The sequence below is a fragment of the Rattus norvegicus genome, chromosome 4 (assembly GCF_036323735.1).
Source record: "Rattus norvegicus strain BN/NHsdMcwi chromosome 4, GRCr8, whole genome shotgun sequence".
In the NCBI taxonomy this organism is placed as follows: Eukaryota; Metazoa; Chordata; class Mammalia; order Rodentia; family Muridae; genus Rattus; species Rattus norvegicus.
In genome coordinates this window covers 87,384,941-87,396,390 of record NC_086022.1, presented here as the reverse complement: position 1 = coordinate 87,396,390, position 11,450 = coordinate 87,384,941, and positions in this window count along the sequence as shown.

Here is an 11,450-nt window from a genome sequence, read left to right as displayed (position 1 = left end):
TCTTACCTTATGAAAAAAGTTATGTAAACTCTTAGTGTTATTCATGTAAGGAAATATAGACAAATTTTTTGTGCAACCAAATTAAGGATTTGAAAACAAAGAAAAAAACAAATTTTAGAAATGGAATTGCTCATCTTCTGAGTAATTAGTTTCTGTGGAAATCTATCAGTGATGGCTGTTATTTTCAAGTATAAGGATACACTAATTTTAAAGAAATGTTTGGTTTTAATAATCTCACTTGTGTTTTTTTTTTCTGGAATCAGGGAAAGACGCATTACCCCAGGCTACCGGGCTTCCATTTCAGCCAGCATCCTTTATGGTTGGTCGTAGCAGTTTTATGCCATAATTCAGCCTCAGGCAACCTATGACATTGTTGACCTTGATCTTATTCCAGCTGTGTGTAGATCAGGGTGCTACATAGTCCACTGGTAATCATGCATAAAGAAAATGTCCCTGGAATTGGTTTGTCCCTACTGATTTTTTTCCAGCTCCGATTATTGTAAAGGCAGTTATTTCTGTGGCTCATTCTGAACAGTATGCCAGTTTAGACTCGGGACACACGTGGGATGGGATCTCCCCCTAGTGTTGAAACAGTGGAAACGCATCAGCAACAAACATCACAGATCAGGAATGGAGAGACCATTGAATGCTGACAGTTCACAGGAAGTTAGTAGCCTGTTTATAATTTCTGAACAGATAAGCACAATGCCAGATTGGAAAGATTTAAACAAACACCTAATTCCTCAACCCTGGGATGACAGAATAAATCAGCAAGCATCCAGAACTGATTCCTAACGGCCAAAATAAAGAGCCAGAAAATGACCGGATAGCAATTAATATTGGAGAGTTCCCAGGTTGAAAATTTTAGACAGCTGTTTAAAGTCCTCGAAGCTCAGCCTAGTGAGCTCCATTCATGGCTCTCTCTCGTTTAGGGCTGAGCACTCAGCATCTGGGACCGGGTGTGCATCTTTCTATTGGCTGATGTCCACGGCACAAAGAAGCTTCTCTGACCAAGGTGACAGCAGCTCAGGCCTATCTATGGGTATAAGCACAAATATGTAGAAGGCACATTGACAGCATGACCATTTAGCAACATACCAGTCGCGGATTCTACCCTATGGGCCTAGGAGACCATTCTTATTCAAACCACCACAGAATCTTACTGACTAGTGGGTTTCCTTAAGACGTTTGTATACACTCATAATTTTGGCTGACCTACCCTCTACACTTTCCTCCTTTCCATCCTCCTACTCTACCCTTGCTTATTCCTCTAACCCCCAGTATATATCCTCTTCTTCTTTTATTTCACATGTTTTCTGCTGTCCTTTAAACTGGTTTTTAAACTGGATTGTGAGATGGTAGATTTCTGTATGGCTTTTCATACACCCTTCGTTTGGATTGGCCCTTCCCTCCACCCCACTGGTCTTCCCTTTCTGCTTAAGTCCTTCCAACCCCAACATTTCACCTCTCCTTTTATTTTACTGACAGCGTTCAATATCCCCTCCCTTAGCATGTCCCCAAAGGCACCTCTCTAGTTTCCTGTATTCCCTTGTGATTCAAGTTAAACTCACAAAAGATTTGAAACTAGGATCCACGTATGTGCTGGTCAGTTTTTTGCTAACTTCACACAAAGTGAGTCACTTGGAAAGAGGAAACTACAACTGAGGAATCACCTGTATGAAAGCACCCTGCAGGCATGACTCTGGGGCATTTTCTTGGTTAATGATTGATGTGGAGCCCACTTAGGGGAGAGGGTGATCCTGGGATGATCAAGTCAGTGAGCAGAGTCAATCTTTCCCGCCTCCGCTCCTGTATGAATCCGATCCTGGCTTCTCTTAGTGACTGGCTGTAATTGAGACATGTAAGACAATAAAACTCTTCCTCCATAAGTTGGTTTTGGCCACAGTCTTCATCACAGCAGTAGAAAACAAACTAGGACAGCACATACGGGAAAGCATATGGTGTTTGTCTTGCTAGACCTGAGTTACCTCACTTCAGTACTTTTTCTAGTTCCTTCCATTTACCTACAATTTTCATGTCCTCATTTTTCCTCTACAGGTGAATAATCTGTGTTAGTATATACATCACACATTTCTTATCCACTCTTCAGTTGATTTTGTTTCCCAGGTATTGCAAATGAACAAATGAACAAATGAACACAATGAACACAGTGAACAGCAATGAACACGGATGTACAAATATAGAGATCAGAAGACAATTTGTTCTCTCTTTTCACCGTGTGGGTTGCAGGAATAAAACTCAGGTCTACAGCTTGGCAAGAAATGACTTTACCCACTGAGCTGTCTACCTGACTCTGGTTTGTTAGTTTTGGAGGGTCACACGCATTGTCTAGGCTGGGACTCTGTGGGACCAAGTGATCTTTTGCTCCACCTTTCACAAAACCGACAAGTGTATTGCTGTATTATCTGTCTTAGTAAGCTTCTCCAGAGAAATGGTATTTAGTAAAAGCCCCCCCCCCTCTCTCTCTCTCTCTGTGTGTGTGTGTGTGTGTGTGTGTGTGTGTGTGTGTGTGTGTGTGTGTGTGTGTGTGTAAAGGATTGAACCCACTACAGCTTTGTGAATGTTAGGCCAGTACTCCACCACTGACTGACATCTCTAGCCCTTTGGTTTGGGGGACACGGTCTTGCTGGCTTCAAACACTCAGTCCTCTTGCCTTAGCCTTCTGAAAGCTTAGTCTCTAGGCATGCCCACACTCAGACTATTTTTTAAATTGTATTTATATATTGACTTTCAGATTATGTTTTAAGATGAGAATAAGCTTCAATACATTATTAATCATAATGCTCTCTGCTGGTTTGCTTTTTTAGCTATTTTATTGAGTTCTTATACCTCTACCTTCCTTTCAACCCTTATTCCACCCTAATCCCTTCCAACCACCTCCCCAACACTAAATAGGAGAGAAAGGTTAGAGGTGAAGGGGGATATAAACATCTTTAGGATTAGGGACATTTAGTAACCAAGTCAAATCTTCATTATCAGAATATCCAGCAGACCAGCAAACCAGCAATCCAGCGAAAGCAAATGCAACAGGGACCAGCAGTACCCAATTTTTTTACTTCTTTTTACCTCCTCCTCCTCCTCTTCCTCTTCCTCCTCCTCTTCTTCTTCCTCCTCCTCTTCCTCTTCCTCCTCCTCTTCCTCTTCCTCCTCCTCTTCTTCTTCCTCCTCCTCTTCCTCTTCCTCCTCCTCTTCTTCTTCCTCCTCCTCTTCTTCTTCCTCCTCCTCTTCCTCTTCCTCCTCCTCTTCTTCTTCCTCCTCCTCTTCCTCTTCCTCCTCCTCTTCTTCTTCCTCCTCCTCTTCCTCTTCCTCCTCCTCTTCTTCTTCCTCCTCCTCCTCCTCTTCCTCCTCCTCTTCTTCCTCCTCCTCCTCTTCCTCCTCCTCTTCCTCTTCCTCTTCCTCCTCTTCCTCTTCCTCTTCCTCCCCTTCCTCCTCTTCTTCTTCCTCCTCCTCTTCCTCCTCTTCCTCCTCCTCTTCCTCCTCCTCTTCCTCCTCCTCTTCCTCCTCTTCCTCCTCCTCTTCCTCCTCCTCTTCCTCCTCTTCTTCCTTCTCCTCTTCCTCTTCTTCCCCTCCGCCTCTCCCTCTCTCTCCTCTTCCTTTTCTTCCTCCTCCTTCTTCATAGCACCTCCTGCCCCTCTCAGGGCTCTGACATTTATTCCCTCTCCAGAGTCTCCAGAATTAATCTATCTGCAGCTGACCAAAAAAAAGATGCTCTTCCTAGAGCACTAGACAATTATAATGGCTGTGGATAAGTAAAGCAGTCCCATATCCCACACTTGGCATTAAAACAAAAAAAATTCACATAACCTAACTGGGTTTTTCCCGATAATTTTTTTATTCACTTTACATCCCAATTACAACCCGCCTCCCTCCTCTCCTCCCCATTGTCCTGTCCTCTTCTCCTCAGAGAAAAGGAGTCTCCCTTGGGTACTACCCAACCCTGGGACATCTAGTCACAGCAGGACTAGGCGCATCCTCTCCCACTGAGGTCCAATCAGGCAGTCCAAGTAGGGGGAAAGGGATCCAATGGCAGAGAACAGAGACCAAGAACCTACCCCTTTCCCACAAGAAGACCAAGTTGCACATTTGCCACTAACGTGTGTGGGGTCTAGGTCCTGCCCCTGAATGGTCCATAGCTGGTGGCTCGGGCTCTGTGAGCCCCCATGGTTCCAGGTTAGTTGACTCTGTGGGTTTTCTTTTGGTGTCCTTGACTCCTCTGGCTTGCTCACTTCTGTCCCTCACTCCTCCACAAGACTCCCTGAGCTCCTCCTGATGTTTGGCTGGAGGTCTGCATCTGTATCCATTCACTACTGAATGAAGCCTCTCAGAACACAATTATGCTAGGTTCCTGTCTGCAAGCATAGAAGAGTATCATTAGTAATGTCGGGTTGGCTCTCTCACATGGGATGAATCATGAACTGAGGCAGTCATTGGTTGACTGTTCCCTCAGCCTCTACTCCACCTTTATCTCTGCACATCAAGGAAAGACAGATTCTGGGTTGAAGGTTTTGTGTGTGGATTGATGTCCTCATTTCTCCTCTGGAAGTCTTAGGAATCTCAGATAGAGTCACCCTGTAGACTCCCTTTATCCCCCCTGCCATCCCAGGCCTCCAGCTAGTCACCAGAGATGCCCTTTCATTCTCACTCCTAGCCCTCTCCTACCTCCCCTTACCTACCCTCCCCATCCCCACACCTAATCGCCATCCCCATTCTCCTCCTCTCCCCCGTCTTACCCATGTCCCTCTTTCCAGCCACCTCAGATGACTATTCAGTCTCACCTTGAGTGAGATGCACGTATCCTCCTTTAGGACCTCCAATTTACCCAGTTTCTTTGGGTCTGTGGATTGTAGCATGATTTTCCTGTGCTTTATGGCTAATGTCTACTTAGAAGTGAGTACACACTACACATGTTTTTCTGCTCTGGGTTACCTCACTCAGAACAATCTCCTCAAGTTCTATCCATTTGCCTTCAAAACTCATGATGTCTTGGTTTTTAATAGCTTAGAAGTATTCCACTGTGTAGCTACACCACATTTTCTTTGTCCATTCTTCATTTGAGGGGTATTTAGGTTGTTTCCACTTCCCGGCTTTTATGAATGAAGCTGCTATGAACACAGTTGAGCAAGTGTCCCTGTGAGGCATCTTTGGGGTCTATGCCCAGGAGTGGTATAGCTGGGTCTTCAGGTAGAATTATTCCTAGTTTTCTGAAAAACCACCAAGTTGATTTCCAAAGTGGTTGTACTAGTTTTCACTCCCACCAGCACTGAAAGAGTGTTCTCCCTTGCTCTACCCCCACCCAGTGTGCGCTGTCACTTGAGTGTTCTTAGCCATTCTAATGGGTGTAAGGTGGAATCTCAGGGTTGTTTGATTTCTGTTTCCCCGATGATCAAGGACATTGAACATTTTAAGTGCTTCTTGGCCATTCAAGATTACTCTAGTGAAAAGTGTAGCTTTGTACTTCATTTTTTAAAAATGGATTATTGGTTCCTTGGTGTCTAATTTCTTTAGTACTTTATGTATTTTGGATATTAGTCCTCTGGTGGATGTAGGGTTGATGGATATCTTTTCCCAATGTGTAGGCTGCCATTTTGTCTTCTTGACAGAGTCCTTTTCCTTACAGAAGCTTTTCGGTTTCTTGAGGTCCCACTTATCAGTTGTTGATCTCAGAGCCTGAGCAGAGTTCCCCCAGTCTCTGCTTCAGTTCGTCCAGGTTGCTGTCTTGAGCTTGTACCTTGATTTTCCATGATGGTGGATTATAAGTGTAAGCTGAAGTAACACTTTTCCTTCCCAGGTTGTTTTTAGTCAAGGTGTTTATCACAGCAATAGAAAGCAAACTGAAATAAACCTCAAAACGCCTGACTCCTGAAGTATTGGGGATTTTTATTGTTTTGTTTTGCCGTTTGTTGTTTGTTTTTAGATTTTAGAACACACACACACATACACACACACACACACACACACACACACACACACACACACACACACAGAGAGAGGTATATCTTAGTAGTGGGACCCAAATACAGATTTGAAATTCACTTGTAATTTAAAATAATCTTATATAAATAACTTGAACATATTTAACTGTCGATATTTTTTAGACCAACTTTTTCTCAGCATGCTTTTTGGACTGGCCACCAGCTCGTGAGCCTCCTTGCCTCATCCTCCTGAGAGCTGAGATTATGGGTATGTGTTAATATGCAACCTGAAAGTACCACAGTGCATGTAGTGCTTTTGGTACATTTTACCTTGATTGCCATCTGTCGCATGAAGTGACTGTATAATTTTTCTACTTGTAGTATCATTTCTATGCTCAAAAAGTTTTGGATTTTGGAGCGTTTTGCATTTGGATTTTCATATTAGAGATGCTTAACTCATACTACACTAGCCCTATCTTATAGATGAAGAAATAGGCAGATATCCTGCAAATTCCCGAAAGCTACTATGTATGGAAACAAAGGATTTCTACTAGATCTTCATAAATCTGTGCTGGAGGCCAGAAAAAATAGTTTTGAGGCTGCAATTTAAACATAATCCAGCAATAGTAGGAAGGTGTAGTAATACTTATTGACTGGATGTATAGACTAGTGTTGATTTATATATTAGTGCCAACCATTAGTAAAGTTAACAAAATTCGAACTGTCCTCCAAGTTCATTAATATATTAGTTATCTATCACCGAGCAACAAACTATGCCCAACTTCTTGTTGGATGTGTGCCTAGAGTTTAAAGAGAACATTTAATATGAAGCATTTTCATTTATTTATTGATTCATTCATTCATTCATTGGGTTTTTTTTTTCAAAACAGAGTCTCACTGTATAGCCCTGAGTGTTCTAGAACTCACTCTGTACACCAGGCTGGCCTCGAACTCAAGAAATCCACCTGCCTCTGCCTCTCCAATGCTGATGTTAAAGACATGCACCACCAGTGCCCAGCCTCATGATGAAACATTTTCTCAGGGGTAGAGAGTAAGGGACACATGGCCAGGGTGACTCTAGCTCTGAGTCTCGCATAAGTTTGTTCCATGTCTTGTCAGCTTCAGTGGGACAGGGGAATCTTTCTCCATGCTCACTTGTATTTCTACCCTTCCGTTAGTACTGGTTGCTGACCAGATGCTTTTGTTTCTAGCCAGATGGACCTCTTCAAAGACTGTGTGGGTGTCCTCACGCCATGGTGGCTAGTTTCCGCAAGCACTAGTGATGAAGGGGTGTGTGTAGCAAAATGCAGAGAGAGGAAAGAGAGAGAAGGACAGAAATAGAGTGTTCTCCAGATGGAAGGACACCATCCCTTCTACCCTACACATGGGGCTGTGATGGGCACACGCCTTGCTTTATGTGTCAAGCACCTGCCACACGGTTACTCACACCTCCTCAGTCTTACTCAAACTTCTTTTCTGTGTGCCGTTCAATGAATCACGCACTGTCAGACCATGGGCTTTACAAGAGGTGAGACATCAATCATAAAACGTAAATATTTACGCAATCTAACTGGAGTGTCAGCTGTGGTTAGACAGTGATCTGCTACTTAGATAGTGTTTGGCCCATTTACCTATTTGCACAGGTTGTACAGGCCACATGGCTCCTTTCCCTCTCTTGTTGGTTGGTGTTAGGGACTGGTCGAGGGCACCATGTGTACAGACCACACTCGCTCCAGCTGCAGCAAACCCGCCATCTGCCATCCCTTCCGGAATCCTGGAACATACATCTGTTTGGATTCCTCGGTTCAAGATTCTGGTTTCGATGCATTCTGTGTCTTTACCAGAGTCCTTCATTGTTAAGTAAAAGTTTCCCCTTCTTTTAAAACAAATCTTTACTATTTTATGTGTGGGGGTGTTTTGCTTACATGTATGTTGTGTCAAGTGTGTTCAGTGCTCGTAGAAGGATGCCAGAAGATGCTGTTGGATTCCCTGGAACTGGAGTTATAGATGGTTAGGAGTTGCTACCTAGGTCCTAGGAATCAAATCCGAGTCCTCTGGAAGGGCAGCCAAGTGCTCTTAACTGCAGACTCACCACTACAGTTCCCAAGTTTTCTCTTCTTAATCTCTGCAGTGGGTATTTTCCAAGTCATTACTCCCTCGAACACTGAATTAATGTTGTGTGTTCATGAGTTTAATCATAGGTTTTTTTGACTGAGTTGGGAAGTATAAGAGGGTGCTTAGTCTTTTTACTTTCCTTTTCTTTCTTGCTCTTTCTTCTAATTCTTTTTTTTCATTCTGTGCTTGCTTCCTTCCTTTTGGATCTTCTGCTGCTAGAGTTTGAGCCCAGGGGCCCGTGAATGCCTAACAAGTGATGTACACTGAGCTATACCCATAGCTGCAGAGTGTTTGTATTACAATTTAAAGTAAATCTTAGGGGGAAATGAAACCAGATTCTTAGCCAAAATCTTACATGGCCTCTATCCTACTTATTAATAAAGTCCTTTGTCCATGTTCCCCCCACGCCCACTCACTGCTGAAGTCTCATGACCAGGCTTCCACTGTATTTCTCTCACCATTCTCCCACCAGAATGCCACACTATGCTCTGTGTTCAGCAGGAATTTTTCTAGCCTGGAGTATCAAAAATGTCCACATTCGTCACACAAACCAGTTCCAGAGGCCTAAGAACCACGTACGTGTTCAGATTTATCACAGTAACAGCCCCACTCCTAGTACCAATGTTCTTTCCTAGTCACTTCTTTCCTGTTACTATAATAAAAATATCCTGACAAAAACAACATTTAAGGAAGAAAGTGTTTGCTTTGGCTCAGAATTCAAGGGTGAAGTACATCACGGTAAGGGGGTCCTGGTAGCTGAGCTTGATGGAGCTGGTCACTTTGCATTCACAGTCGGGATGCAGACAATGATGCTGGCACTCAGTTTGCTTTCTCCTTTCTGGGCTTTTCAGGACCCAAGCCTAGGGGATGGTGTAACCCACTTTAAAAAAAAAAAAGACCTATTTATTTTATTTTATGTGTATGGGTCTTTTGCCTACATGGCCAGAGTTACTCCCTAGCTACTTCCTAGCAACAGTTAATCAAAGATTAGCCTGATTGTTTCAGATATACTGAAACTGTGTATGATTGTACACAGTCTTGCTTTAGAGCACCCACCTATTCACTTGTAGTCATTCTATTAGATGTCTTACTCAGTGTCCCAGTGCTGTGAAGAGACTCCATCAAGCAATTCCTATCAAGGAAAGCATTTCACTGGAGCTGGCTTACAGTTCAGAGGTTTAGTCTGTTATTCTCATAGCACAGAACACAGTGGCGCACAGCAGACTTGGTGCTGGAGAGTAGCTGAGAGTTCTACATTGCAACCAGCAGGCAACAGACAGTGGGAGGAGGATAGGAGAAAGAAAGAGAGAGAGAGAGAGAGAGAGAGAGAGAGAGAGAGAGAGAGAGAGGAGAGTGAGAGTCCAAATCTACTCCATCTTGGGACCAGCCTCCATCTTAAAGAAAAGAAAAGAGAAAAAAAAAAAAAAGCTTGGGAACTTGACCTACAGCAAAACCCAAGCTGTAGCCTGTACCAGGAAAGGCACCACGGCTTGTCCTTGGCTAGAGTCACCCCTAGCTACTTCCTAGCAACGGTTAATCAAAGATTAGTCTAATTGTTTCAGATGTACTTTCAGACCATTTGTGAATGTACACAGTCTTGCTTCAGAGCACCCACCCAGTGGCTTATAGTCATTCTATTAGATGCCTGCCACTGGACACCCCACCCTCCCCCTCACTTGCTCCTGTTTTCCTATAAAAACTTGTCCTGCTAAGGGTTCAAGGCTACTCTGCCTTCCCTTCCTGTCCTGCTGTGTTAGAGTTGGGTTGGTGGGGAGCCCAATCCTGAGCTTGTAATAAAGAGACCCTTAATGCCATTACATCAGAAACGGCTCCTTGGTTGTCTTTTGGGGTTCATGAATGCTTCCTGGCACAACAGAGGGGGGAGCACCTGACTTGAACATTTGTACCCTCAAAGCCCATTTCCAATGACATACTTCCTCCAACAAGGTCACACCTCCTAATAGTGCCACTCCCTGGTGTTCAAGCAGTCAAATCTATGAGCTGATGAGTTTCATTCTTATTCAAACTACCATACATATGTATGTGCACTACATGTGTGTCTGGTACCCACAGAAGTCAGAAGGTGCCATATTCCAGGAACCGGAATTAAGGATAGCTGTGAACCACAGTGTGGTGCTAGGAACAAAACCCATGTACTCTTCAAAAGGAACAAGTGCTCTTAACCACTAAGACATCTCTCTAACCCTGTTTGTAGAGTGGATATTCCCACTTAAATTAACCTGATTACAATAATTCCTCACAGGCATGGCCAGAGGCCAAAGCAATCTAAATAATCCCTCACAAGTATGCCCAGAACTTTGTCTCCTAGGTGACAATAGATCCTAACAAGTTAAAAACAAGATAGGCCACCATAGTCACTGTAACTTTGGTTCTTCCAAGTGGCTCATGTATGTGGAATCATGTGGTTTGTCTTTTTGTATGTAGTTTATTTCACTCAGCATAACATCTTCTATAGCAGATTCCAGTTTCCTTTAAAAAAAGAAAAAATCCTGAATGAAATTTCATTCCACTGCAGTAATATTCTGACATATATAACTCCTTTTGTCCCCACCTCTGCCTGTGAGCTGACATGTTTCTACTTTTCGGTAGTTGTGATTAATGCTATTATGAATATTGGTGCACAAAAATATGCTTATGCCAATGCTATAAATGATTTTTGGTATGTATTCCACAGTAGAACTGAGACAGATAAAATGACCTAACTTTCTCTAACAGTTTTTGGCTCAGTGTTACACACTATTAAATACTGTAAAAGCATTGTTAATGTTTCAGGTTTTGTTTTTGACACTGAATCTTGCTATGCAGCCCAGGTTGGCTTTGAACTGTCATTGGCTTTTGTAGTGGTTTGAATAGGTTGTTCCCCATAGACTCATATGTTTGAATATGCTTGGCCCAGGGAATGGCACTATTGGAAGTGGCCTTGTTGGAGGAACTGTGTCATTGTGGGGTGGACTTTAAGACTGTCCTCCTAATGCCGAATGGCTGAGAAACACCTAAAGAAATGTTCAACATCTTCAGTCATAAGAGAAATGCAAATCAAAACAACCCTGAGATTTCACCTCACACCAGTGAGAATGGCTAAGATCAAAAACTCAGGTGACAGCAGATGCTGGAGAGGATGTGGAGAAAGAGGAACACTCCTCCAATGTTGGTGGGGTTGCAGACTGATACAACCATTCTGGAAATCAGTCTGGAAGTTCCTCAGAAAATTGGACATTGAACTGCCTGAGGATCCAGCTATACCTCTCTTGGGCATATACCCAAAAGATGCCCCAACTTACAAAAAAGACACGTGCTCCACTATGTTCATCGCAGCCTTATTTATAATAGCCAGAAGCTGGAAAGAACCCAGATGCCCTTCAACAGAGGAATGGATACAGA